The 27,982-nt window shown below is 38.8% G+C and overlaps 1 long non-coding RNA gene across 1 annotated transcript; it reads left to right on the top strand.

The window, feature by feature from the left end:
• Positions 1 to 9,445: 9,445 nt before the first annotated feature.
• Positions 9,446 to 27,607, top strand: LOC116565127. Its single transcript, XR_004275276.1, has 3 exons — positions 9,446 to 9,456; positions 11,841 to 11,851; positions 27,538 to 27,607. It is a non-coding gene; the product is annotated as an uncharacterized LOC116565127 (long non-coding RNA).
• Positions 27,608 to 27,982: the final 375 nt, after the last annotated feature.

The raw sequence follows: 27,982 nt of genomic DNA, 5'->3' as shown, positions 1-27,982 counted from the left end.
TAAAAACCAGAAGTCTTTCTTACTTGGAGTTTTGGTGAAATCAAAACAATGATGGGAAATGGCATATATATTTCTTTTATATAAAAAATAACAAATTACTAAAATTTTATATTTTTAAGATTTAGGTACTTATGTATTATTTAGTGTCACATTACTATGTAGTCATGATATAATTTTTTTTATTTTGCTCACCAGATCATTATAGATAAGCAGTGAATAAAATAATAATATCTACCATAAAGCACCAATTGAAAAATTTGGCAATTATAAATATTCCTATGTAAGTATTTGTAGACAGGTTTTTGTTTCTATTAGGGAAATACCTAGAATTAGAATTATGGAGTCATAAATACAATTTCAGCTGTTTAATACAACTTTTTTTGCAAACTAGTTCTACCGTTTTCCAGTTTTACCAACTTATGAACATTTCCATCGCTCTCCACCCTTGCCTATGTTAGATTTTATCATATTTTTCTATTTCTTTTATATCTGAGAGGTTTTAATTTACATTTCCCTGGATAAGTGATAGTGAGCACATTTCATGTAGATATTGGTCATTTATAATCTTTCCTTGAAATGACTGCTAAGAGTTTCCATATGAGCTCATTTTAGCTTTTAATATTAGTTACAGAAATTCTTTATAATTTTTGGATTTATCAAGAATTCAGCTCTTAGTTAAGGATTGTTTTGTAAATATTTTTCCAAGTCTGTTACTTGTTCATTTTTTTTCAATAATGGAGTTTTTTTGAACAGAAGTGATTTCATTTTAATGAACTCTATCAATTGTCATGATAATTTAATCCTGTACCATGAGAAATCTTTGTCACAAAAACAAAAACTTACTTTTATTTTTTGTCTTAAAGCTGTATAGATTTAATTTCCACATTTATTTGTATCAATGAACTAGTTCAAAATAATTTTTATGAATCATGTTAAATAGGGGTTACATTTTATTTGTTCTATATGGATATTTATTTTAGCACCCTTTGTTGAAAAACATTTTATTTCCAATAACCCTGGTGTAAAATAAGATGATTGGAGTCAATTTGTTCTCAGAATTATGTTCCATTTGTTGACTGAATGTTTGCACCAAGTGACTTGATGACAGCAGTTCTCTGATTCTAGAAATCACGTGGTGTGAGTCCTCTGACTTGGTTTTGTTCTGTTTTGTTTGGACTTTATTGCTTTTGCTCATTTGCATTATCTGTAAATTTAACAATAAACCTGTAGATTTCTACAAAAATGCTAGGATTATATTTATGATTGCATCAAATTTAAAATTAATTTGGGGATGATTAACATTAATACTGTATATTATGATCCAATAATGCTTTATGTCTCACAATTTATTTAGATATCTTTTAGTTTCTTTTGGCAATATCTTGTAGTTTTCTGTAAAGGTATTCCCACTTTTTACTGAAATAACTTTTTTAAATTATGTTTTTTGGTGCTATTGTGAATGGTATTTTAACTTTAATTTTCCAGTTGTTTATTGCTTTATATAAAAATATAATTAACTGTTTAAAAATAAGCATAACTTGGAACTATGCTCAATTCACTTATTGTATTTACCAGTTGTTTTGTAGATTTCTTAGGATTTTCTGTGTGAACAATCATGTCATCCAGAAATAAAAATAGCTTACTTCTTTCTGGTCTTTCTGTCTTTTCTTCTTTCTTTTTTTCCTTCGTTCCTTTCTTCCTTCAGCATGCAGCTTCTTATTCTTACATTACCGTTTTAACATTTGTGAGATAGTACAGGGATAATGCCTCTCATATTTCTGATATCGGTAATTTGTGTTTTCTCATTTCTTTCTTGATCTAGTAAGCTAGGGTTTTATCACTTTTCTTGATCTATTCAAATAACCATATTTGTACATTGTTCATTTTCTCTATTACTTGCTTATTTCCATTTAGTTTATCCAGTTCTCAAAAATCATTTTCTTATATATGCAAAATCCTGATATTTTGGAAGCTTTGCAGTACCATTATTTAGTTCATTAACTTTATATTGTCATTGTTCAGTTGAATATTTTGTAACATCCAACGAACTTTGACCTGTTAGGCAGGAAGCTATCCTGGCCCTAAATAAGGAAAAGATCAGGTTGGGGACAAACTTTATAAGTTGTTAGCTTATTAGTATTATAAGTAACTAATCCATCTAGATAGCAAATTTTTAAACTCCATCTTGCTCCCTCTTTTACACACACACATACCCACACACAAAGTAGATGTTGTGTTTATGCATTTAATAAGCACTTGCTGAGTGACGAATCTGTATTAGCCATTTTTCAAGACACTAAAATACAAGGTATATCAATAGCCATCACTATGATTTATTAAGCTACTGTATGCTAGGTATAGAGTATTATGTATTACAGATTATATTTAATCACAAAGATTCTATGCCACATTTTTAGGTCAGAATAATATGACTTAAAGGAGTCAAATGCCTTCAGAATTTTATGTACCTTTCTTGTATTGGGGTTCAAAGTTAGGACTGTCAGATTCTACTATCAAAGCACAGTAAACTAAGGCAAACAAAGATGCATTAAGGAAATAAAAAGCATGAAGAAACTGAAAACTTACTTTGAAAAATACATTAAAATGTTAGAAATATTTGAAACATAAAAAGTCAGCAATGGTTTAGAATGAAGTTTATTAAAAGCAACATTCTATAAATCTAAGCCATGATTAATCATCCCATATCTTAACAATATATGTTGAAAGGCTTCTGGGGACAATATTCAGTTGGAAGTTTTTCTAAAAAGTCACAATAAGATTTACTATGGCAACCAGATGTGGTAACTTTGTTCCAGTGGCAGGTAATAACCTGCTTCTTTCTTCCTATTAATACATGATTCCTTTTGTGGCTGTAATAAAACAATGTATACAAATGATTCATTGCAGTAATGACAGATACCCAAAGAACAGATGTTAAGATCTTCAATCTGTTGAATTCAGTGTAATTTAATTTAATGATATGCTCATGAAGTAACACTTGAAATTACCAAAGTCTACCTAAAGGGGCAATTATTGTGTTTAATTTTAGCTCCTCTATTTTTTTTTTCAGTATGCAAACCATCTAAGCTAACATGCATTTTAGATGTCAACATCAACTACGAGAAGTTGCTTACTAAAGTTTAGAGTGTTAAAGATGATAGTACACAAAATTATTTATTAATACTAGCTAATGATTATATTATGCTTGCTTTTGGAACTTGGGATAGTGTTGGATGCTTTTCAATGGACATTTTTTCTAATGCTTTATTTAATTGCTTTTTATAAATAACAGAAACGTTCTTTTCATCATAGAGAGACAATCATTAGGATGGCCAGTGTGACTGACTCTCAGACAACCATTCTATAACAGAAGACATAAGCCAATTCATGAAATCACTGTCATCCTCATGGCGAATCATGACTTTATGGACGGTATTATGACCCAATTCTGGCCAATGAAGCATGAAGAAATTCTACTGTAGGGCTTCTGAGAAAAGTTTCTCCCTCGTGAGAAGGAGAAACTTCCTTTGGACAGGGCCCGGTGATTCATAACATTGCAGGGCCACCCCGTAACCATGAGGGCTTGAGGCTGAGGGTTAGGGAGACCCTCTGAGATTGGCAGAGCAGAAGCCAGGACCTGGGTCTCCCACGACAACGGTGAGCTGCTGAGTCACCAGGCCTGGATCTTGTCCTGCCTTCAACTGAGATAATATATTTTCATTCTCTTTATCAGAATCTGACTGGGGGTTTCTGTTACAGCAGAATCATGCATTTAGTTGCACATAATCACAGCATGGTCAATTCAGGCGGGAATTTGAATTTGAGATTGCAGACTATGTGGTCAGTGCTATAGCTTTTCTCTCATATTCAGCAGATACAAAGAGAAGATACAAAACCAAGCTCCTCTGCGCTCTAAGTCTGATAGGAGCTATAAGAAAAGATTCATTTCTAGAATTTCATTTCATATTGTGTACAATAAGAAAATCAAGGGCATTTTGTCTTACGTAGCAGCCTGAAAGCCAGGATCTAAGAATAAAATTTATTTGCACTTGTTTTTTAATTTTAAGTTTCATTTTTTTTTGTTGTTATTTGGGTAAGTCCAGAGCAAAAATAAATAAATAAATAAATAAAAGTCCAGCAGAAGCAGCAGCAACCTCCAACTGCCAGCTGCTGCCTTTTCCATCAGAAACTCCACCTCGTCCCCTTTCTTATCCTTAGCCCTGCTGCTCACCCCACCCTCACCTGCCGGCTGTAAGGGTCTCCACTCCTTTTTGTCCTTATATACTTCAGCCACCAGGAAGACAGTAGTGATCAATGTTACGATCACAATATCCTAGCATTAAAAAAAATTGGACCACTGGTTAAAGATGAAGATTTACAAACCCTGCATCACACTTTATAACTCAGAATATCGAATGGCAGAACCCAGGGATCTGTATTCTTAATAAGGCCCACGCGAAGGACATTCGAATATGGGAACTACTCCTTGAAGTCTTTTGAGCTCAAATGTTTCCTCTTGTTAGAATCCTTTCTGAATTTCTCCATCCACAATGGTTCTCCCACTCCTTTCCCCGTGAGTGTTTGCGCTGTTCCTGGGAGAACGCAGCTTAACAAACACCCTGGAACAGGTTGTGTGACCCTATTCACCAATCCATTCCACGGCTCAGCACCATGCCTGACTCAGCTAGGTGCTCATTGTGTTTGAATAAGTAAGTGGAAAAAAAAGAGGCCACCATTTAGGGGAGGGGAGGGAGGGTAGAAAACGCTGTGAGAAACAGAGCAAGAGTCACTAAGAGCATTGGGGAATGTGACGTAACCAACCTTGCTGTAGAGTAGCTGCTGAGGATAGAAAGAAAAGGGGGGGAAGTGAAACTCAGAAAAAGAACTTTTCTTCTGCCAAGAACTGGCACGGAAGCTGGAATAGGGAGGGAGCTGGGGTGATCTGGGTGACATTGCACGCACTTTTCATAGGAAGACTTAGACCGACAGTGCAGTGGTAGGCTCAATTCCTGAGTCAAAGATGGATTTAGTTAGACAAACATGTTTATTTGGATTTATGAAGATGAAAGACAACTGGTCTTTAAACTTTTACATTTCTGCTTTAGTAGAATGCAGCCCTCAGACCAATGATATTAACCAGGTTCACTTTGTTCATTTAACAAATTTGGGTTATTTCTGGTTGAACACTGATCTGCAGTGTTTGGTGGAAACTATGAGATACCACATTGTATCATATGCTGTTTTTAAGCATGTAGCAGTACATGCAGTAGTTTGGGCTGAGTCTGGAATGTGGGAAAAATTTAGAGCACATTGTGTGGCATCCTCGAAGCCATGATAACTGTGTTGACCAAGGCAGCAGGTGCTTCTAACTGAGAACAGGAAGTGAGTCACACACATCTTTCTTAAACACTGTTTCATATCCTAACTCCAGACATTGACAAATCTTTCTGTTGCTGAGAAAAACATTGATGGAATTCTAAGAACATAAGAATTCAGAAGAAATAAAATTACCTATTTACTTATGGTAAATAATTACAAAAATTCAGAACAAGAAAATAACATTCAGATATTTGCAGTACATGATGTGAATTATAGGGGAATAAATAAAAGTGGTAAATCACTTTTCAAAGAGCAATCCTCAACTGTCCTTATATAATTTTTTTTTGTAAGCTTGATAAAGCATTTACCAAATCTCCATGAATCATTCTACAGAGCAATTTCAGGGGAAGGGAAGAAGTTTACGGAGACCGAACAACTCAGGAGTTTGGACATGAAATTCCTCCCAGTCAAAAGCGTAGCTTAGCTTCGGTTCTTCAGCTCAACGGCTGAATGTCCGCATGGAAATAATGGCTACCACATGAGTGCAGTCAAAAGACAGTATCTCCACCTATTATGAGGTTTGGTTCTATCACTCACCAGTGTATCCCCAGGGTCTACTTCAGTACCTGGTGCATAAATACACAATAAAATGTTTATTGATCTGAAGCAGACTCTTAGAACAGAGGCACAAACCTGTGTAGAACAGAGCCTGTGAAGAGAATACTTTTAAATATTGTCTAACATTTGTTTAGAAGATATTTTCAGAAATGATTTCTTCATATGAAAATGACTTACGTGAATACAAGAGTTCTCCAGTTCTGACACTACATGCACCTTGAAATAATAGCTGCATTGAGACTTCCTGTAATCCAGAGAATCCCCAATTTGTGAATAAGTTTGACTACAAAACCATGTATTCGTTTTTAAATTTGAATGAAATTTTTTTCACCAGCACATTTTAGCCATTTCATCACTGTATTTTCCAGTGCATTTTAACAGTTCAGTTCAGTAAATATTTAGTGAGTTTATAGTATGCGCAAAGCATTGAAAACAGTTATATAAATTCCAAACATGAAAATCCACATTGCAGGTGCCAAGAGCTCAGCAGTTGGTGGAGGGAACACACATATAGAGAAATAATTTTAGTATAAGGTTGATGGCCAAACATGTTCCAGTGGACAATACAGCTAGTGCTCGACTTACGACCACGGTCGGGACCACGGACCGGTCATAACACGATTTGGTCGTAAGTTGAGTAGGCTATGTGTACAGTTGAAATGGTGCATGCGGAGAAGGTAGTGCTGCCGGAAGCTGGTCCGCACTGTCATCCGCCCAGCTGGGCAACGTTTGCGCTGCCAGACGCGGAGCAGTCGTGGCTAGCGATTGTGGTCGTAAAGTCGAATGGTCGTAAGTTGCATAGGTGGTAAGTCCATCAATACCTGTATAAACAATGTGATACTTGAATATAGAAATACTAATTTTAATTGGCAGAAAATCATTTGAATTTTAGTAAAATTATAGTTTATAGAAAACATGTCAACTATTTTTTAAAAGGAAGCGTAATAGCCCTCAAACACAAAGATTATGTTTGTCTAAGTGAAAAACAAAGTCATCAGTGGACCATTTTGTGCCTATTCTAAGGGTATTTTGGGGACACTTTTAACTGAGCAAGAATTAAACTAAAAATTTATAAACCCATTTTCACTTTAAAGCTTGGATCTTTATTTTTTCCCTGTATGTCAGTGCTGTATTCAATTTAGATTTTAATACATAATTCGGTGTATGATTATTCAAGCTGCTGAAGTAATGCCGTCTCCTCTATGGAGCATTCTTACCACTACCAACCTCCCACCACCTTACCTCCAAACTGTGGAGTGGTATTTATCACTGTGTATCTGCTTTCGTAATCTTTAAACATGTAAGGAGTCTTCAAAAGTTCATGAAAAACACATTATGAATAAAACTGTGCATAGATTTCAAAAATGCTTTGCACCAAAATGAACTCACACTAACTTCTTACAACGTGTCTGAACAGGATCTAGTATGAGGAACTATGAAGGTTAAAATGTGAGTTTGAAAAGCGTTCCTATCAGAGCAACATAAATTCTGCTAAAATTTAAGCAAGAACAAGCATCAAATTTATAGTGACATTAGGGTGAAAAAGTAGGAAATCACTGATGCTTAGTAAAAGCTTATGGAGACAATGCCCCAAAGAAATCAGCAGTTTACAAAGAGAAAAGTTTTTTTAAGAAAGGATGAGATGGTGCTGAAGATGAAGCCTGCAGCAGCAGACCATCCACATCAATTTGTGAGGGAAAAATTCATCTTGCTTGTTCTTTAATTGAAGAAGATTAATGATCAACAGCAGAAACAATAGCCAACACCATAGTCTCCTCCATGGGTTTGGCTTACCCAATTCTGACTAAAAAATTTCAGTTGAACAAACTTTCCACTTGATGCATGCCAAGTCCAGTGTGGTCAGCTCAGCTAAAGACAAGAGAAGAGCTTGCAGTGGAAATTGTGAACACGTGGGATCAAGAGCCTGAAGCATTTCTTCAAAGAACTACAACAGGAGAGGAAACGTGGCCTTATCACCACAATCGTGAAGACAAAGCACAATCAAAGCAATGGCTACCAGGAGGTGGACGTGGAGCAAAAGCAGACAAGGCACCTTGCTTGTTGACTTTCCGGAGGGGCAAAGAACAGTAACAACCACTTGTTGTGAGAGTATTGGGGTAAGCCACAGCTCCAGCAGAAAATGCCCAGAAGAGCGTCACCGCAGAGTCCTCCATCCCAACAGTGCTGCTGCTCATCACTCTCATCAAATAAGCGCAAAGTTGTGACAGTTTCAATGCAAAATCATTAGGCATCACAGTCCTGATTTGGCTGTGTCTGGCTTCTTTTTTTTTCTAAGCTTAAAAAGTCTTTAAAGGACACTTATTTTTCCTCTGTTAATAATGTAAAGACCACATTGACATTGTTAAATTCCAAGGACCCTCAGTTCTTTGGGATGAACTAAATGGTGGGTAGCATTGCTTACGAAAGTGTCTCGCGCTTCATGAAGCTTATGTTGATCAATAAAGCTATATTTTTTATCTTTTATTTTTCCACAAACTTTTCACAGTCCCCCCATAACTGTATGATGCTCGAAGGACAAAGACAAGACTGACATCTCACTGCTTTTCTTTACTTCCTTCACAGGACCTGGCTCAGAACTTCACAGTTTCAATCAGTGTTCACTGAACGGTGTCCATGAGCTTCCTAGTAACAGATTTAATTTATAAATTTGATAGGAGGTAAATGTTTGCTTCTAAGTAAAATGAAGTTGGGATGGGAGAGGCAGATTTTACCAGCTAAGGGTGTATGAAGAAAATGGAAACAAAGGGATAAACATAAATTGTTAGTTGATTAACTTACTCATTTGCATGATGTCATATTCTTGTATTTATTAAATTAATCTGCATCACGTTATTTTACCTATAAAATTAGCTAATTTTACTCTTGTTACTTAATCATCTGGGTACAATTTGAATAGCCCTTCCAAAATTTATGTTGGAGGCTTGAATCTCAGTGCAGCAATGTTGGAAGGTGAAATTTCCCGGAGGTGGGGACTAAGAGGGGTGTGTGGGTAGGGTCATGTGGGGGTCTCCACCCTCATGGGCAGCCTATGCTATGGAAGTGGTGATGAGTTCTCACTCTTGAAGACTGGATTGATTTTTGTGGGAATGCATCCACTCATGAGATGGCAGGTTATTACTGAGTGAGTTTGCCTCTGGTGTCCTGCCTCTTTTGCACACCTAATTCTGTGTCTGCTTCCACCTCTCCCATGTTGTGGTGCAGTGTGAGGTCCTCCCCGAAGCTGACCAGGCAACACCTCCATGCTCCTTGAAGCTCCAAACCTCCAGAACAGCGAGCCAAATAAAATTATTCTCTTTATGCACTACCTTTTCTCAGGTAGAGCAACATGAACTGGAATAAGACAGACCTTATTACATACAATGACATTCAGAGTTAACCCATGCTTTTAAAAATGTTTATCTTGATGGCATGATTTCTAACAACCTGGAATGCATAAACTTCTTTCTAGGACAAATCATTCAGTCTTTCATTTGTTCATTGCTTCATCATCAATTGAACGTTGTAATGTCTCTAGAGATACAAAGAAGAGTGAGGTGTGATTTCTACTCTCAAAGGACTGAGAGTCAATCAGTAAGGAAAGACATACAAAGATCTAACTTTAAAACAATGTGAATGTGTCCTAATGAAGATGCGGAGAAGCTCTGGCAGGTGGCAAAAGAAGAAAACCACAGAAGTGGTATCGTGGGAAGGAAGCATTTTTTGAGGGTTAAGAGTACTGAAAAACATAAAATGATCCTGAGAAATCAAACACTGTATGATATAAAATATGTTAAGAATATTTAGCACATGAAGGCCGTTTGTTATTTACAAGGTCACTGGCAGAAGGTAATTGGGGTAAAAGCTAAATTGCCATGTGATAAGGACTTTTTAGTTGGAGGTGAGAACAGGTAGCCAGCACACACAGATAATTTGGTGAAATTAGTTTATACTTGAAGGTGAGGGGACAGCCAGAGGAATAACTAGAAGAGCAGATCTTTTCAGGAAAATAATTTTGTTTCATTTTCGGTTTAAAAAATTTAAATAATGATGGGAAGGAGCAGGTGGAGAGTGTGTGTAAATATAGCAGAGGCTATGGATGCAACAGAACTGCCTAATGGAGGAGGGGGGAAGAAACAGAGACCTGAGCCAGGAAAGGGGAATTAACCATGTGGAGAAGAACCACAGCGAATGAACAGCGGTGGAAGACGGAACGGGAAGCTGCAAACTCAGGCGAGCTTTTAGGTTTCATGACAGGACATCAGAAGGGGTTTTGTTCTGATACTATTTAAGTATTTTTCTAAGAAGTAGGAGGCAAGGAACCACAAAATTACTTGGCAAATTATTATATTGCTTTCCATTTCGATATTCTCATATAAAAAAACAGGGATGTGAATTGTCGACCTGTCTCCTCTAGAGAGATTAAATGAGTGTTTGCATTTTTATTAATGTAGCAGTTAACATTGGAGGTTACACGATCATATCAGAGAAAGGAGGATATCAAGCTATTTCCAAGTTGGAAATAGTATGTCTTTGGGTTTTTTTATGTTTTTGTTTTGTTTTGTTTTGTTTTTGAGACGGAGCCTCTCTCTGTTGTCCACACTGTGGTGCAGTGGTGCTGTCTCAGCTCCCTGTAACCTCTGCCTCGTGGGTTCAAGCAATTCCCCTTCCTGAGCCTCCTTGAGTAGCTGGAACTATAGGTGTTCACCACCACACCCAGCTAATTTTTGTATATTTAGTAGACACGGGGTTTTGCCATGTTGGCCAGGCTGGTCTCAAACTGCTGAACTCAGGTGATCCACCCACCTCCACCTCCCAGGGTGCTGGGATTACAGGCTGAGCCCCGCGCCCAGCCTAGTGTGTCATTTCTTAGATATGCATCCAGTGATTCACCACGGTTCTCACGTCCACCACCACCATTGCCACCACAAATCTACCACCACCATCACCACTAAACCTCTTTTTAGCAGTAGTGTGTATTCACCTCCGCTCCAAGCATTTTATGTATCTCGTATAGTACGTCTTTTAACCACCCTAGCTGTGTTCCAGTGTAGGTAATGTCGTCTTTTAACCACCCTAGCTGTATTCCAGTGTAGGTAATGTCGTCTTTTAACCACCCTAGCTGTGTTCCAGTGTAGGTAATGTTAATAGTCCCATTTTAAAGTTGAGGAACCCAAAAGGGAAAGTTCAAACAATTGACCAACGGTCACACAGAAAGTGAGAGGTGGATCTAAGGTTCTATCCAGACAACCCAACAGCACCTGATCTTAGCCACACATTCTGTTCTAATGGGCAGCGGCAAACGCTGCATTCAGACAGGTTACCTGGAATGCAGGTGGTGAAATATCCTAGAAAGAGGCACTGGGGAGGAGAAGACCCACCGTGTTACACCGACAGGCAGTACAGAAAGTGAGGGAGCCAGGATGAAAACGTGGCTATCATCCTTACACATACACACGTATTTTTAAGTGATTTTGAATACATAGAGCTACATAAGTAAATGAATATGGATAGTTACCCAATACATTACAAATAAATATAGACTTTTTCTGTGTTTTAAAGTCACCATATTCAAGCTTTCAGTATTGTCTTGAAATTGTGCTTATTTTATGATTTAGTAAGTAACATTTCTCTCATTTTAGTGGCTGCTGTGTGTATGTGCTTTGACTAGATCTTATTCAAGCAGCTCCCTTTCAAGGTCAATTTATAATTTTATGTACTCCAATATGGAAAATCACTTCATTAATTATAGAGGTTTTAACTGATATCTCATTTAAACATTGCATACAGAGAACCTAACAATTTGTATTACCTGGGTATTACACAGAACAAGAAATTGCTAATCTTTCCAAAGCTAGTTCTACTCTTGTTCTGAGTAACAACAAAGACATATTCAACTGGGCAAGTCGGGAAGAGTGTGCCCTTCTGAATCTGGTACACTTAGATCACAGAACATGTGTCATCATAACGTTTGAGTCATCTTTAGAATGAGAAACAGAGTCTAATTTTGACTTCATAAAGACTTACCCCTTTTTCATCTATGTACTCAGCCAGCCAACAAAAACATGAGTTGTGCATTCATCCAGCTGGGAGGCCTCTGCAGGGTCTGCTTAACACCCAGGGTCTGAAGCCCTGCAGTACAATGGAGTGATTATGTCTGTCAGCCCCGATAACCTTGAAAAACTGTCCACACGTCTACACACCATACTAATCAGAGCAGAGAGGAAAATGGTGTTCCTAATTCTGCATTAGCAGTCTGATAATTTTAAGCAGAAAAAATGATTTTTCATTTTTTCCATAGTCATTGAAATTGATATTTTAACTAAGTAGTAACCCCAAAGCCTCATTCCAGAGCTACTGTCTCATGTAGTTTTAATTTTTCCTCCCTTCGGTGAAATGACCTTGGACTACTGTGCTAAAGAGCAAACGGCTGATTTGATATTTACATCAAAGCGCCTGTTCAGTAAATTTCAGTGAAAGAAATATAAACAAGGTAAAAGTGCATTTTTGCATAAGTGCTTCCTTCTGAGAGTCAGTAGAAAAGAATGCACCAATCTTGATAGCGATTATGTCCCTTGTTCCCTTTTATTTTATATTTAATTAATATTTACAGAAATGTCGCAGGTGAATACAGCTCTCTCCAGCTTAAAGTTTGTATTTTGGGAGGTAATTCAGAGTTCAAAGCCTCCAACTTTGACCGAGTGGTCGTGACTGCAATGCCAAACATCTCTTTCTAATACTTGTTACAAACAGAGGCTCCATGGGCCAAGTGAGGAACCGCAGTTTAGTGCAGATGCCTGCTCTAGTTAAGCACGCATGGGATGCCATTCCTGGTAACGACATTTGCTTGCACTAAGCATCGTTAAGTTACAAAAGCCTGCCATATTCATTTCCCGTTGCTATAGGATTGGCTGCAATTTCTGAATCATTCCAAAAGGCCTCTACTTGAGAACATGTACACTATTACTCCTGCCCAAATTGCTCATCTCGGGACACTGTTATTGCTTCTGGCTAAAATAACAGGAAGAGGCGACATCCTCAGGTAGAAGAACGGAAGAAATATGTTACACTTAACGAAGACTTCATCAGGACTCTAGTGAAAATCAGTGATTGCTTTTCACTGAAAAGCTGTGTCCTAGGAGGCGTTACCTTGACCTGCTGAACACGGAGGCATTTCTCACGCCTTGTTTTTCCAGGGAGAGCAGCACCACGCTTCCCTGCAGTCATTCAGAGAGAGCACGGTATAGCAGAGTTCTGCTCCACTGCAATGAATCCGCCATGTAAAAACTGGGAGGGTTAACCTGTCAATCAGCTTAAGTCATCCTTTGTTAGGACACTTCCATATCTTTGTGAGTTCAATGCCCATAGAGTAAATTCTAGATTTTTCCATAGTCCCCAGGGCTCTAAATGATTCCATGCTTGCCTGCCTCCTCCGCACAGTTTTTGCCATTCTGACATTGCCCACTTCGTGCCACCCAGGCCATTTTGTCACCGCCACTGTTGCTCTAGATAGTCTCAGGCTTACCCTTGCTTTTGCTATGACGGAAACGCTCCTCTCAGACACTTAGACAGCTTGTTCTGTTCCATTTTTCACACTTCATTTCAGACGTCTCTCCTCAGAATCACTCCCTGCCTCTTTACCTTGTTTTATTTCTTCACAGCACCTAACACTATCTGCAATTACCTTACCTATCTATTTGTCTAATTTATTCCTTTTTTGACTGGAATGTAAATTTCACAAGAGGAAAGACTGTGTCTGTTCTAGGCATTGCTGGGTCTTCTAGGTGTAAAACAGCGTCTGGTCTCGGAGTAGATGCATACTCAGAACATGTTGATGGAAAAAATAAAATAAAAAACAAACAAAAAACATTTATACTAAATGCTTTTCTTGAGGAGGAAAAAATGGACGCTGTTGAAATGATTCAAGCTAACTGTTGAAAATTAGAGCTGTAAAGACTCATCCGTCTTCCGAAATCCTTTCAGAGTTATATTGAGTCATTTGTTGGCATCTCCGGGTCTTTTAAAAGATATTTCATGCATTACCTTTAATAACACAACGTGTGTCTGTTGAAAGACTGGTCTGGACCATGGCTACAAGAACTGACTGATAACCACTAGAGTGAATGGCTCCCCTGGCATTTATCCAAGGAGCAGACGGCAGCAGGAGCCACTAATAACCTTCAGGATTCTGGTCATGGAGAAAAGGGGTTAGTTGGAGGGCTCTTCTTGAGCTGTCTGCCAAGACAGACACCCAGAGAGGGAACTGGGTCCGGGGGCACTCAGTGCAGAAAGTTCTCCGGCAGAGGCTCAATGTGCTGGCCAGTTGGATTTTCTCATTTTTCTTCTCCATGTCTCTTGAATCTTCAGCCAGTGACTACTGTCCCTGCTCTTTTTGGACCAGTGATCTACACAAGTACTTATATTTACATGCAAAATAGAGAACAAATCATAATTGCTTAGTTCACATAGAATTTTAACATGTATGGGAATTACCTTTCCTCAGAAGACTCAGAAAGATAATCCCAATACCCGATATAATAAATACTCCTCATAAGGCATTAGGAAATAAGTCAAGGCAGGTCCATTTCAGTTTGTTAACTGATGAGAACATCCAGTTAGAGAGAACAGCTGAAGTTAGCAGAAGGACCAAGGCTAGATCTGAGCCGGCTGTCTTTGCTTTCCACTGGCCAAAGGCAGTTGACCCTCCTTACAGCTTCAAGTTGGTCCCTGCCAGGCTTTCCTCTATTCAGTCTCTGGTGTCAATATCCGTCTGCATCTCCTCTACTTTTGGCCACCTACGTGTGCACCCTGCCTGGAACTGGTGGTTGCCCAGTTCTTTCTTCAGTTTGCCCTTCATCTCGGGAACTTGTTGATTTGTGCAGCTTCCAGTCACCTCTAGAGTGGGACTCACATCTAAGTCTTCTGCCCCGAATTCCAACCTTGTCTTCTATCTATTTTTCTACACTTCAGTATTCATCATTTATTCTGCAAAATCCTCTGCGTGTTCTATTAGTTTTTCTCGCAACCTCAGATACAAGACACTCATTTTTGTGTGAGATCAGCTCTCTACATTTCAGGGTTTATCTGTATGAAGAGACTGTCTAATGGTCCTACATGCCCTACCACAGCCCTGACAATGCCTAGGTTGCAAACTTATCATTAATATATACATTTGTTTACATCACTTTTTAGATGAAAAATTAACAATGGGTTCAAACTGCCAGGCTCAAATAAAAAGACATGGTTTCTACAAGTGAGTGAGCTACAGAAATGGTTTTATGAGAAAACCTTCTTTTCACTTTTAATAAAATTTCGATTTATTATTATTATTGAGATGGAGTCTCACTCTGTTGCCCCAGCTGGAGTGCAGTGGTGCAATCTCGGCTCACTGCAACCTCTGCCTCCCAGGTTCAAACGATTCTCCTGCCTCAGCTTTCCAAGTAGGGGGATTACAGGCATGTGTCACCGCACCTGGCTAATTTTTGTATGTTTAGTAAAGACAGGGTTTCACCATGTTGGCCACGCTGGTCTCAATCCCTTACCTCTGGTGACCCACCCTCCTCGGCCTCCCAAAGTGCTGGGATTACAGGCGAAGCAGTTATTTTTAAGAATGATGTCAAACATTTTCAAGTTTTAGCAAACATATATTATTCACACAAACAAACAGATGCAGACATACACGTTTACCCACCTGAACAAACAGCTCATTGTTCCCCAAATTTACTATTGCTCTGCAATGTGCTGTCCTTAGCAACTTCCTCTGTTCAGTCTTTTTTCCTCCCCTTTCTTGTTTTCTTTCTCTTCGTTTCTCTTGTTGATAAATCTGAAATTTGCTCAGATCTGTTTACATAACCAGCCATTTTAAATTATTGATCTCTTTAAATGGCATTTTGATCGAGTCATCTGAACATGGCTGATTTGGGAATTTAGGCCTTAAACATTCTAATTTCCAGATAATTCTTTGAACTCTTTTTTCTTTTTCCACTGAAATGTGTCCTTTAAGAATATAAAAACTCAAGATTTTAAGATTTTAAAAACTATAAACTTTTATAAACTTTTATCTATAAACTCAGTCCAAACTATAAACAATATTTAATAAATACTTTTTATTATAAAAGTCATATATTCATGAATCTGTTGAATAAAAATTCTTGACTGACATGAAAGATCACCATTTAAACAGTGATCTATTCATGTTATTTCAACTTTATGTGAAGTTACCTGGCTATTCGCTTATATAACATTTCTGATTTGGAATATCAACTTTCTAAAACCTCTTCGAATGTTTGGAAACAATACCTATCTTCTTTCTATAGTAACATTATTCCACTCTCAACATTACTCTGTTCAACTCTTGTCATTTAATGTTAATTTCATGGATAACAAACTTGACGGAGGCATCGCTCCCAAGGTGTCAGAGTCAGTGTTAATCTGTCACGGAACTGGAGACGCAACAGAGGGGTCATTTTCGTGCCACGCTGTCTTACAGCTTCTGAGGATGCTCTTCCTGACGCCTCTGCTTCAGTGTTCACTCATGCTACTCCCATCCGTTTCAGCATCAACTGGTTCCTATATTTTTGGATTTAATAGTTCAGTAAAAATTCAAAGCAAAAATTAGGATGTCAAACAGATTTTCTGATTTTTAATTTTTAAAGTCAGAATACTAAAATTCAAATTCAATTCCTCTCACTTAGTATCACAAAGTCAATATCTACTATCTATCCTTATTTTTCTAATTTTACTATTGACTGAAAGACAACGGATTTTTTCCAGGGAGAGGGGAACGTATTTGCTGCCTTTTATATTTGTTATTTTTGTTTTCTTTCGCACGAGCTTTTCCTTGTTTATCCTTTTTCTAGCAAACAATGCCTTGCTTTTACTCTTCCAGGAGGGACTTCCCCTGGCTTACCAGTTTGCAGACTTCCTCCCACGGTGCCTCTCAGAGCTGCAGTTAAACAGCTTTCACACATCAACAACCCCAACTGAAGCTAACCTGTTACTGTTTAAGTGAGAAAATCTTGGAACTTCTGGAACATGTAATATAGCCAAAATTAACATAAAATTGGTAACAAAGAAGACTGGGAGAATGCAATGTTCCAGGAATATTTATTTTGGGGAGATTACAATGTCATTGTCTATATATTTAGAATATGCTGTATATTCAGATGAATAAAAACGAAAGCTTCAGTCCGTCGAATTTTTGTTTGTCCATGTTTAAAAAGACCAGCGTATCAAGACTTTTGGGGTAGTTACTTAAGTAGACTAGCAAATACGGTTGGCCAAATATTCAGTAACTTCAAACTTTCTCCAGTTGCCCTGAGATCACCTGTGCTAGAGAAACACTGATACTTTTATCTGTTCTTCAGAAATTCAGGGAAACTTTAAATGTTTATCATAATATTATTCACCAAACTAAGCCTATAAACTTCCATACTTACATCGCTGCCTTATAGCCCATGAGTTGCCTTTCAGCAAACCGTGCTACAATGATACAGAGTTATTTACATCTACTTCGGCCTCTCAAAAGAGCCTGAGACATATTGTTCAGTTTGATTGATAGAAAAGCCTTCATCTAAGCATTCCAAAAATATCATTGTGCACTCATCTCCCCAGGGCATGTTACTATATGCTGCTAACAAAATGGTAAATAAGATCTTTAAGAGACTGTATTGGTCAAGTTTCTATTTTAGAGAGGGAGATATGCAATACAGAAGGGAAAAATTAGCAGAAAATAAATAGAATAGGTGGCACTTGCAGCGAGTTGTTTGAATCAAATAGATAGGTAGGCCTAATTTCCGTTGGTTGGTCAAAGACAGGCTCTTTGCAGTGTAGACATGTGAGCTGAGAGCTGATAGATGAGAAGCAGCCAGAAAGGTTGCCTTTGGGGAAGACGCAGGAGGTGCAGAGGTGCTGATGACAGAAAGGGCTGGGACCGACCTGTGGGACGGTAAATGCAGAGGAGCACAAAGAGAAGGAAGGCTGGGTGCCATGGAAGGTGGGAGCATTCACTGAGCAGAGGCTTCCAGGCTCGGAGAGTTTCCATGGAAGATCTTGCTCATGTCACTGGGTTTATGACTCAGAAATAGCTTCCAGAGCGTTTGTTGTATTGAATGCCTTTATGAACATGGAATGTGTAGAAAAGACTAAGAACCAGAGAGTGTTTTCAGGCAGCAGTGTAATGCCTTCTATCCTCAAGGTTCACAGATGAACTCTCAATATGGGCTCTTGCCATGAGGTTTAGTTTACAAGAATCTGCAAACCGCAGCGGAAACCCTGTGTAACTGTCAAGCACTCCCCGGACATTCTCATCTCTGTTATGAAGTCCTCACGGTTTATTTAAACGGTTCACACTGGTTTGTTTAACCACAAAAAACACAAATTATTCTAGTGTTTTAGAATTGTACATTTCTTAAGGGTATTATTTAAAGAAAAACATTATGACAAGCAGTGTTTGAACACAAGAGTTTCTGAAAGATAGGAAAAGTCCTGTTTGTTTTCTTCCTCCCTTCCTCCCCCTTTCATTTCCCCCTTTTCTCTTTCTTTCCTTCTGTAAAATGTATTTATTGTAGTTTTTAGTCAATAAACACGTTTTAACATCTTAGCAAAGACATCAAACAGCAAATGGGTAAAATATACTTGTAGAAGAACATACCTCTCTTTACTTGAAAACTTATCACCAAAATATAATAAATGTGGATTATCTTCCCGCCCTGCGTTTCTGCTTCTCCACGACTGGTGGCGTTCTTGAGCTGCCACAGGATCCACACGCTGCCAGGCCGCAGCTCCCCGGGGCCACGTGGCAAGTGTGCACTTAATCTGGTTTAAGTTCGGCTTTCTCAGAGAGTGGCTGAAACTAAATTTAACTAACTGGTGTTTATGTCACAATGTCCAGGGGAGCGAGAAGCGTGGTTGATAGGAAATGTGTTTACTGATATTGTCAAGAATCTGGCTGAAAACCCTATCATTACAGATCACCAGGCAGTGAACACTCATACAGAACGCTGTTCTAACATTGCAATCACAAAGGAAAAGGAATCCTTTCGCATTTTAAATTTTAGATTTGGAAATTTCTTTGAGATCTCAAATCATCCAACATCTTTGCTAAGAAGCTAGAGGTATTACAAAATCTAGTTTTTGAATGACTTATTTTTTCCTCCAACTCCATTTAGTTAAAAAAAATCTTGAAATATTCACATATTATTTTCCCTTATTTTCTCTTTTTTCCACCATTCAGTGATTTTAAGAACATACACTTGAATCAAAATACGTTTGCATTTTACACCAACACTGTAACTAAATAAGAGATTGGCTATTTCATTCAGAGCCAAATACCTCCCCTGTGTTCAGGTGCAGTTGTCGCAGGTAAAGTGTGTGCCGGAGTGAGGGCCGCTCGCCATTCATTCTGACCAGGTAAAGATGCAAACACATTCCCTGACCCGACTGGCAGATCACTAAGGATGGCTTGCTGACGAATTGAGACGGCAATACAAATGGGCCCAAGAAATTGGACTAAGGAATAGGTTCTGTGAGGTAGACCTTAGAAAATCAGGAAATTCAGGTGATGCTGGAAAAACCAAGATGTCTGAGCACTGGTGCTGCCGGGTATTCATGTACTTCATCCTGTTCTCTCTCTGGGTGTCTCAGATTCTCCCTTTCCTGGTTTCTCTCTCTCTTACTTGATCACTAAAAGGTTCTCACACAATCTATGTAAGACAATGTTTTCCAGAATTCTGTGTTGCCCTCCAGGTAATGTTCTCCTTTCCTATGTTCAAAGTTCCACATCTCCTAATACAGCAGATTTAGAAAATGAATATGTGCCTTCCCCATTGCTTAAATGTCTACTCACTTTCTCATAAAGTATTTCCTTACATAAACTGTTGTCTGCTGCGCAGTCCCTGCTAGCCAATGCCTGTGGGCTGTTTGTGCATTGTGTGTTTTCTTATTATACAATTGTATTTAGTGTCACATTCAAGGATCTCGGGTGGCTGTAGCTCATCAGCCTTCCCCCAGAGGCACTCGATTCTTGTCACAGATGAGCCTTAGACACTGGCTGATGCTCCAGTGCTTTATTCTGGCAATGCTGTTACTATAGGATTCGTGAGAGCCGGCTGCGGCGGGGTCCAAACACAGCCGGGGTCAGATGACTGACTAACCCAGGGCGTCCAGCCAAAGACCATTTTCAGTATTTGGGGAGCTCTTCCACCTTTTTTACCTGTATTCAATCCAGTCAGTTACCAGGGGTTTCTTTTGTAAAGAGAGTTTAAGCCATTCTTTAAGGTAAACTTGTTTCAAGGCTTATAAAATTTGCATCTGTGCTGAGATGGTCTTGTCTAGGACAACCAAAGTTTTAGGTCCCCTTGTCATAGAATTCTAGTAATCCCTGGGCCAGAATTGGAAATCCCCAAGCCCGGTAACATTAAACTGCTAAGTGACACACAGCGTAGGCACTGTGGGATGTGGAGGCAGCCTTAGGGCTGTCATTTGTCTTGTAGCCCCGATGCGCCTCTTACCGTCCGCTGCATACAGCCGTCACATTTCATCACACGCATCCTGCCTCCTGCTTTGTCTAATTTTCTAGATTCCTTTTTACTGAGTTAGTGTGCTTACTGTTGTATCCACACTGATGCTAGGACAGGGCCTGGCCCATTGAAGGCACGAACCCGTTTTTGTTTGTTTAATTTAATGAATTAATTGCAGAAACTTCAACAGACCGCACGTGTGAGGCTCTTCCGAGGGCAGGGGTCTGCCCAGCTGTGCGGGCTGCACCCTCACGACCCCACGCTCCTTCTCGTCACCTAAACGTGTTCACAGCAACTTTACTCCCTGAGGAAAATCCAAATATTTCCCTCAGCAGCATAAAAACAAATCTCCTAAAACAACAGGATGTTTGCCAAATATGTGTTACCACTTTTCTCTTTGCTTTCTGGGTTCTCACAGGGTCCACAAATGTTTGCCTTTTGTATGTAAAGATGAAACTTCAGAGAATCACCTTCTGCAAGGGCTACTTCTAAACCTGACATAATGGGTTTTTCAGTTTGATCATTAATTCCTTTCTGTATTTCACACCTTTGAAGTTCAGTACCATCAGTCACCTTGGCATCTTTTCTAAATGTAGCTCACTGAGGTAAGTGTTTTGTTGTGCCATGTCACGGATTATCTGGAAGCATAATGTTCTTGTGAAATAAACAGGTTTTCAGAAAACTAAAGCAGTCATATAATAGATATTCAACAATAAGCAAAAACAGAGAGTAAAAGATCACACAGTTTACATGAAATGATGTCCTAATGTATACATTGTTCTTCAAGCTTGGGAAAAAAATTCTGCTCTTTTTTTCTTTCCCTTTTTAAAAGAAGTGCTTAGAGTCAACTCATGTTCTCTTCTGGTGGTTCAGTTACAAAATGTCCTTATTTCTAAGGACAGAAAATCCATTCCATGAAATGGTGATAAATGAAACAGGATTCTTAATGCTGACCCCATGCCCTCTTTTGGTAAGTAGCAAACCGCCGTAATCTCATGGCAGCCTCGGCTCTTCCAGATACTTTCTCTTTAATATGAGTATTTTTCTTAATTCCAATAACCACACTTATGGAATCCAAAAACTTGCAGCCCTATCAAGCCTACTTTTTATAAATTAAAAATGCCTGTGTATGAGCAATATAGAAATTTCTTATTCGACAAATGAACTTCAGCAATGCCTGGAGGTTCTTTAAAGTGACATGTGATATAATGTGTAACTTTTTCACAATAAGACAAAGTGGTAAGTTCCGGAAAGAAAGCATATTCAATTACTATCAAGCCATATATATGCGTTTACATTTTATTTCAATCAAACCCTAAGAAATCTGTGTAATATTATTCTGAGGTCACTATATAGAAGTGAATGAAACACTTGTGAAGCTGAATTTTTATTTACCTAGGGTACATCATCATTTACTTCACCATGTGCCCATTTTTTTTCTAATTTGATTTCATAAAAATATAAAATGTCTGCACAATAAAATGATCACCATAAACAAATTTTAAAAACTAGAAAAAGGATTTGTGACACGTACACCAAATGGCTAAGGCTGTCTAAGTAATTCTTTTTTGTTGTTGTTGTGCTTAGGTTCTGGGGCACATGTGCATAGGTACATACATGGCAAGGTGGTTTGCTGCCTCCATCTTCCCGTCACCTATATCTGGCATTTCTCCCCATGTTATCCTTCCCTAACCTTCCCATCCCCCACCGTCCCTTCCCAGCCCCCCACAACAGACGCCAGTATGTGATGCTCCCCTCCTTGTGTCTATGTGTTCTCATTGTTCAACACCCACCTATGAGTGAGAACATTCGGTGTTTGGTTTTCTGTTCTTGTGTCAGTTTCATGAGGATGATGGTTTCCAGATTCATCCATGTCCCTACAAAGGACACAAACTCATTGTTTTTGATGGCTGCATAGTATTGCATGGTGTATATGTGCCACATTTTCCCTGTACAGTCTATCATCGATGGGCATTTGGGTTGGTTCCACGTCTTTGCTATTGTAAGCGGTGCCACAGTGAACATATATGTGCATGTGTCTTTATAAAAGAACAATTTATAATCCTTTGGGTACATACCCAGTAATGGATTGCTGGATCAAATGGAATTTCTATTTCTAGATCCTTGGGGAATTGCCACACTGTCTTGTCGATTTTTTTTAACCACAATTCATAGGGTTTAGGGTCACACAACTTATATTAAACCATTACTTTTTCTAAAATAAGTATTTTATTTTTATTTAAAAAATAGTGCCTACTATGCATAAGCTATTCTAAACATTCTTAAAATAGAAAACTTTAGACCAATATCCCTTGTGAACATTGCAAAAATCCCAAACACAACAGCAAATTGAATCCAGCAGCTCATCAAAAAGTCAGTTCATCACAATCAAGTAGGTTTCATTCCTGGGATGCAAGGCTGGTTCAACATAAGCAAATAAATACATGTGATTCACCAAACAAACATAATCAAAAGCAAAAACCATATGATCATCTCATTAGATGCAGAAAAAGCTTTTGGTAAAGTCCATCATCCATTTATGATAAAATCTTCAGCAGACTAGGCATCAAAGGAGCACACCTCAAAATATTAGTCTTTTATGACAATCCCACAGCCAACATCATGCTGAATGAGCAAAAGTCTGAACTATTCTCTTTGAAAACTGCAATAAGAAAAGGATGCCCACTCTCACCACTCCTATTCAACATAGTAGTGGAAATACCAGGCACAGTATTTAGGCAAGAGAAATAAGGAAAAGATCTCCGATAGGAAAAAAAGTAAACAATTTTTTTTTTTGCTGGTATGATTCTATACATAGAAAATCCTTAAGACTCTGCCAAAGGGCTCCCAAGATAAATGACTTCAGTAAAGTTTCAGGATACAAAATCAATATACAAAACTCAGTAGCATTTCTATACAACAACAAGGTTCATGCAGAGAATGAAATAAAGGGCATAATCCCACTTACAATGGCCATGAAGAAAATGAAATACCTAGAAATACAGCTAATAAAGGAGGTGAAAAATCTCTATAAAGATAATTACAAAACACTGCTGAAAGAAATCAAAGATAATAGAAATAAATGAAAAAAACAGTTTATGTGCATGCATTACAGAATCAATATCATAAAAATGGCCATATTGCCCAAAGCAATTTAGATTCAATAGTATTTTTATCAATCTACCAATGACATTCTTCACAGCAATAAAAAAATACTATTCTAAAATTCATATAGATTAAAAAAAAAAGGCTGAATAGCCAAAGTCATCCTAAGCAAAACAAATAAGGCTGGAAGAATCACACTACCCAACTGTGAGCTATACTATAAGGCCACATTAACCAAAAGAGTTTAGAACTGGTGCAAAAATAGACACATTAGACCAATAGAACAAAATAAAATTTCAGAAATCAAACCACACACCAACAATCATCTGATCTTCAACAAGTTCAACAATAGCAAGCAACAGGAAGAGAATTCCCTATTTAATAAATGGTGCTGGGCTAATTGGCTAATATGCAGAAGATTGAAAGTGATCTCTTACCCTTCACCATATATAAAAACTGACTCAAAATGGATTAAACATTTAAATGTAGGACCTCAAACTACAAAAATCCTAGATGTAAACCTAAGAAATACCCTTCTTGACATTGGCCTTGGTAAGGAATTTTTAGCTAAATCTCCAAAAGCAATTGCAAAACAAAAATAGATAAATTGACCCTAACTAAACTAAAGAGCTACTGCACAGCAAAATACACTATTCATAGAGCAAAGAGGCACCCTACATAACAGGAGAAGATATTCACAAACTGTGCATCTGACAAGGCCTAATATCTAGAATTTATAAGTAACTTCAACAAATCAATATCAAAAAACAAATAACCCCATTTAAAAATGGCAAATGACATGGACAGACACTTCTCAAAAGAAGACATACAAGTGACCAACAAACATATGAAAAACTTCTAAGCATAACTACTCATCAGATAAATGCAAATGAAAGCCACAGTGAGATACCATCTCATACCAGTCAGAATGGTTATTGTTAAAAAGTCCAAAACAACAACAGCAACAAAATCAGGTGATTAGGCTGAGAAAAAGGGAATGTTTGTACATCGTTTCTGGGAATTTAAATCAGCTCAACCACCATGGAAAGCAACCATGTGGAGCTTTTCTTGGTGTGGAGATTTCTTAAAGAAGTTACAACTACTATTTGACCTAGTAATTCCATTATCCAAAGGAAAATAATTAAAAAAAAAAAGACACATGCATGCATATGTTCATTGTCAAGCTATTCACAATAGCCAATGGAATCAACCCAGATGTCCATCAATGGTAAATCGGATAAAGAAAATGTGGTACATATACGCAAAGGAATACTGCATAGCCATAAAAATAATTAAGTGATGTCCTTGTTGCAGGATGGATGAAGCTGGAGGGCATAATTCTAAGTAAACTAACACAGAAAGAGAAAACCAAATACTATATGTTCTAACTTAAAAGTGGTAGCTAAACATTGAGCACACATGGACTTGAATCTGGAAGCAAAAGACACTGTGGACTACTAGAAGGTTTCAGAGAGGTAGGTTGAACACTACCTGTCAGCTGCAATGCTCACTGTCAGTGTGATGGAATACATACTCCAAACTGCAGCATCACACAATATTCCCTCTAATGAATCTTCACATGTACCCGGTCTGTCTAAAATAAAAGCGTAAAAACAAAACAAAAGAACAGACACAATTTATAAATTTGAAAAAACAAGAGAAAATGTAAGTATACATATTTCTGTATGCCCTTGACCTATATAGATGTAGTCTAAGCTATGGGGGATGTCATCTAAGCTACTCATTGAGCAAACATACACCCTCTCTCTCTCTGTTCATCTCAACAGAGAGATTCGTTTTTGACTCTTTTCTTAATACAAATCACCATGTTTAGCATAAAATAGGAAAATAAAATTGTAAATGAATGATCGAAGTACCTGGTTTTGAAGTTTTAAAGTAGGAATTCTCATTTGCCTGCTTTGACTAGGCTTTTTGCATTGACTTGCTTGTTTTATCAGTTTTATACATTGCGTTAGTCTGTTGTTCACATATTGCTATGAAGAAACATCTGAGATTGGGTAATTTATAAAGAGAAAAGTTTTAATTGACAGTGCTGCAGGGCTGGGGAGGCCTCAGGAAACTTCCAGTCATGGCAGAAAGGGAAGCAAACACCTTCTTCTTCACATGCTGGCAGCAGGAAGTGCCGAAGAAAAGGAGGAAAAGACCCTTGTAAAGCCATCAGATCCCATGAGCACTCACTATCACGAGAACAGCATGAGGGCAACTGCCCCCATGATCCAATTACGTCCCAGTGGTCCCTCCCATGACACATGGGGATTATGGGAACTACAGTTCAAGGTGAGATTTGGGTGGGGACACAGAGCCAAACTGTATCATGAATGCAGTGGAATTTCTGGGGATAAGTACAGATATCTGAGTTATAAATCGGTTTTAAGGAAGAAGCTTCTAAATTGCTTCCAAATGTGAACATTTAGTACACCTTAAACAGGTCCCCTGATTTTAGGAATAGTAAAGAATATGATACCAACGGAATAAATCACGCCATAGTACAGGAAGAACAACAACAACAAGAAGCAAAGAGAATGGCAGATTCTCTCAGGCTGCTTCTACTCGCTAGACTATCACTGGGGAAAACTGAGGACAGAAACTGTATTAAAAGGAGATCGTGGTTCACAGATATCGCAAATATCATGACACTCCAGGGCTCTTTCCCAGTGTGTGTACTCAGCATTGGAGTCCGGGTAATAGTCACGTTTTGTCAACTGAAGTTAGTAGGACTGGCTTCTGGCTGAGTTTGGAATTAATTATTTATCCCCTGCAGGTCCAGAGTCACTGTAGTGTATTCTCATTTTGGCCCAGAGGCCAAGATCACAAGAGCAGCGTCGTGCAGAAAGTGGAAGAAAGGCTCCAAACGGCTGTTGGAAGAGTCGCTGCAAACTGTGCACGCTTGATTATTTCCTGGTCCTGAATTATAAGCTGTCTGGTGCCACAGTGCTGTTCATGCACCGGAATTTGGTCATGAAAAGGTTGGGACTTTATTGTTGTTGATTTTTTTTTTTTTTTGGTGTGCTTCTAGGAGCCAAAGCCCATATGAGTCAAAAAGAAAGTGTGCTGAGTGTAACAGGCAACAATCAAGATTGCCTTGGCACCCTGGTTTTCTTCTCTCTGCCAAAATTGTCCCTGGGGCCATTGCTGTCTCCTCCTATTGCGATGGCTCTCTCTTCCAGGCAAGCCGCTGACATTTGAGATTCCTGTGTATCCCTGAGGTTATGAAACCCACAATGGAAGAATTTAAAATGCCTTGTTCTCATAAACAAGAAACACCTGGGATCACAAGCACTCCGGTATATTAGTCTCCTCTTCTTCCTATAGAAATGCAGAATATACGAGCAGCTCTGTCATGGATAGGAAACTTTTCTTCATATTTCCCCCCCCAGGAAATAAATTCATGGGTTTTATATATAGGAAGATGCTTTTTCTAGAAGAACTTACCATTTGGACTTTTACAGATTTATTATTTTGAATATTATATGCAAGATCAAAATAAGTCAAAGAGTTTTTTAAAATGTGTAGCTCTAGCTGCCTTAGGGGAAACCACGTGTACCAGTCTCCCAGGGCTGCCACATCAGCTACTGTGGACCAGGCAGCTACACAACAGAAATTGATTTCTCACAGTTCTGGAGTCTGGCTGGCAAGGGAGCGTGGCTTCCGTGCCTTCTTCTCCTGCCCAGTGTGAAGCCAGCATTTCACTGTGTACTGACGTCACCTCCCCTGTGTTCCTAGAGTGAGACTCTCTCCCTCTTCTTGTTCTTAAAAGGGCACCGGGCCAGGCACGGTGGTTCAGGCCTATAATCCCAACACTTTGGCAGTCCGAGGCAGGCATATCACAAGGTCAGGGGTTCAAGACTAGCCAACCTGGTGCAACCCTGTCCCTACTAAAAATACAACAATGAGCTGGGCGTGGCGGCAGGCACCTGTAATCCCCGTGACTCGGGGGGCTGAGGTAGGAGAATCACAGAGGTTGCAATGAGTGAGACCGCACCGCTGCACTCCGGCATAGGCAACGGAGTGAAACTCCATCTCAAAAAGGGGGTGGGGGCACCTTCTATAGATGAGAGTCCTGCCATTACGACTTCATCTAGCCTTGTTATCTGCTGAAGGCCTTGTCTCCAAAAACAGTTGTCCTGAGGGTTAGGGTCTCCACACATGAAGTGGAGGGCACAATCCAGTCACATTACGACATCGTAGTGGGGTGATAGTGTTTGTATGTTTATTCCCTCCAAATCTCATGTTGAAATGTGATCCCCAGTGCTGGAGGTGGGGCCGGATGGGTGGTGGTGGCCGGTGGGCGGTGAATGCCTCACGAATGGCTTGGTGCCCTTCTCTTGGTCACGAGTCCTTGCTCTATTAAACTAGAGCTGGCGGTTAAAGGGCCTGCCACCCTCCTCTCTCCCTCCTGCTCC

Source organism: Sapajus apella, unplaced genomic scaffold (genome assembly GCF_009761245.1).
Source record: "Sapajus apella isolate SASKATOON/1434 unplaced genomic scaffold, GSC_monkey_1.0 scaffold39, whole genome shotgun sequence".
NCBI classification, from domain to species: Eukaryota; Metazoa; Chordata; class Mammalia; order Primates; family Cebidae; genus Sapajus; species Sapajus apella.
Note: the sequence above shows the minus strand (reverse complement) of the source record. Positions and strands in the feature narration are given on the sequence as shown.